Source organism: Leuresthes tenuis, unplaced genomic scaffold, assembly GCF_036924035.1.
Source record: "Leuresthes tenuis unplaced genomic scaffold, fLeuTen1.0.hap1 SCAF_4, whole genome shotgun sequence".
In the NCBI taxonomy this organism is placed as follows: domain Eukaryota; kingdom Metazoa; phylum Chordata; class Actinopteri; order Atheriniformes; family Atherinopsidae; genus Leuresthes; species Leuresthes tenuis.
The window spans coordinates 25,652,912-25,655,852 of NW_027325358.1; positions in this window are offsets into that span (position 1 = coordinate 25,652,912).

Genomic DNA, 2,941 nt, shown 5'->3' on the forward strand with positions numbered 1-2,941 from the left:
AGTCAATTGGGAGGCTATCAGCTAAGTCTGATAGCTAAAGCTTGGCTGAAAACAGGACGATGAACGCAGCAGCAAATCTACAACAGAGAGGCTGAAAAAAGAATCAAGGTGCTGCAATGGTCCATCAAAGTCGAGACCTCAACGTAATTGAAAATGCAGCGGTGGGACTTAAGAGAGCTGTGCATAAACAAATGCAGCAAATCTCAATAAACTGAAGCAATAAGGTACAGAAGATTGGGTCAGAATTCCTTGTCATTGCTGCTAAGGTTGGTTCTAAATAGCTATTGAATCATGGCGTGTGTTGCATTTTGGCTCAATTTTTGTTCAATAAATAATGAAACTGTGTAATATGTCATGTGTTTTTTATCATCCGGGGTTGTGTTAATCTAATTTCAAGACCTAGTCAGGACCAGAAAATAGTTTATTATGTCCTGATACATAAAACCTCAGAAGCTGAAAGCAGTTTTTATTTCATGTGACGGTACGTTTTACACTACACACGTAGGGTTGCCAACCGTATTTAGAAACAGCTTTTTTTTCTAAATACGGGACAATTCTGTTCTTTTAAGGGACGGTTGGCAACCCTACACACATGCACATGAAAGCAGTTAGGAGGAAAGTTCAGAATCCTGACCATGATTCATACCAAAGTATAAAAAAAACTGTCTGACATCAGTCCTAATTCCAGTCATCTTTTTTGTTGTCACTGGTGATAGTACAATACACTTAAACTAAGCACAAATACATACAAGAAAATGTGCTAAATGCTCATATATGAGCAGATTTACTGTCTATTTATTTATTCTATCAACAATCATTCCATCTCATTTTGCAATGAAGGAGTTAATTATTTTCTGCAAACTGATTCTGAAAGCTTAGTAAAGCCCTGCTGCTGAACAAGAATGTGTGTTAGCATTGTGCTAATGCCATGCAAATAACAGCTAGTTGTGGCAGTTAATACCCACAATGTAGTTTGTACTAAACTGTGCTTTCCACTTGGTGGTAGTGTTCTACTGCAGCCAAAACATCATTCAGAAAGGCAGAAACACAGAGAACACACTGCATCACAGCATCACTTCCTGTGCCTGTGCCTTTAAATGTATTACCTTAGCTTTTAGATTTGCTTTAAATAGTTGAGGTTTCTCTACTTTTCCACCATTTTTAAACTTGTGGACCAATATATCTTTTTTTTTTTTGGATGAACTTTTATGCATTTCTAGATATAGTAATTTCCCCCTTGTTTATTTTTCAGTATTGCCTTTTGTTAAAAAAAGTCTTCAAATATGCCAAGATGATTTATTTGCCAACTGAGAAAAGTGAAAAGAAAAGATGTTACATTAAATACATATTTCAGAAACACAACCTGGATAACTTGCAGACTTATAGTAAGTCTATTTATTTAGTAGCATTGGGATTTTGCATTGCAGCAAAGCTAAATTAGTGTTTGAAATAACAAGTAAAGAGTGCTTTGTGCAACGGTTTGTGTCAGATTTTTTTGTCGTGTTAATCGTTTTGTTTCACAACTGCTGCAAGACTGTTTCTTATGTGAACTTTAAGTTCATTCTACAGTTTTAGAGAAGTTACAAGTTCTTTCACTGCTCTTAGTACAGTTTAACATTTCATTATACCAGTGGAGAAGTGTTCTTAAAATATTCACATGTGAAATGTAATACGACCACAACCAGCTTTGAAGGGCAGTACAAACGCACTTCCCTTTTGAGACAGCAAAAGGGAAGTGTATGGTTCCTTGACACATAGCATATAAAGAATTTTCCTGTAGCAGTCATACAGGCTTTGGGAAACGTGAGTCATTTGATCGACAATTGCTTTGCTTGTAATTTCGTCGGCACAGTGACAGGTAGGTGTAATTTGCTGTTGCATGTATGGTGTGACCATGAGTTTTGACTTTTGAAATATCTTTGTGACTGCTGGGAAGGAAGCCAACACATCATCATACAACAGGATGGATGGATATTCAGATATACATCTCTCACTTTACTTTTATGAGTTCCACCCAACTTCAAACTCAACTTACGATGCATCTTCTGTATGTCTTTTTTTTTGCTTGGCTATTTATAACAAATTCTCATCAGCAGCTAGTAGTTCACTTAAAAAAGAAATTATTATATGTTATTATCATCCAGTATTTTGTTTAATGTTTTTATATATTTATACCTTTTAGTTGTCATTCTTTTTTTTTCCATTCGGAAGTTGGAAATTCTGCTTTCCAATTTGTCACTTAATGCACGGCCCTTTGCCATTACAAAACTAAAAGTGGCCCATATAACAGTTCTGAACGTTAACCACTAAAATTTCAATAAAAGTTACACAAAGCCCAGGGTTTAATGGCTGGATATCCAATAGCGGAATTAAGACAAATTCTTGACTGGAGTATTAATCTGACTGCTTCAACCTGGGCCAGGCCAATACATGACTTTTAGGACTCTTAGGCCTAAAAGAGGAAACAACACTAGCTGTCTCTGGTTGAATTACAGACAAAGGAAATATAATCATTTGAGAAGAAAAGTGTTTTACAGCTTTTTTGTTTGGTAGATTGAGCTTGGTTTGTTGTGTGTGCTAGCATTATCTGTCAGGCGACGTATTAAGGGCTTCTCAAAGCCAAGGAAGGCCTTTACTAGGATGAAACATAACCAAATATCGCGGAAGGATGATTCCATTGTCAAGAATCCTACAAAAGATATGTGTCCTTCGTTCTGTGAAATTTCCTTAGCATTCTCAAAACACAAACCCTTGTGCATGTCCAAGATGTGTGACGATGGGTCGATGTTGGCGCAATATGCATTAAATGTAACTAAGTGTTTCACCATATTTGCTGTCACCAATAAAGTTGTTAGCATTGTGACGCATTCCATCAAAGGACACCAAAGTGTAAATTGTCAGTACATATTGCTGTAAGGTAGCAGCTAACAGCCAACAGCCA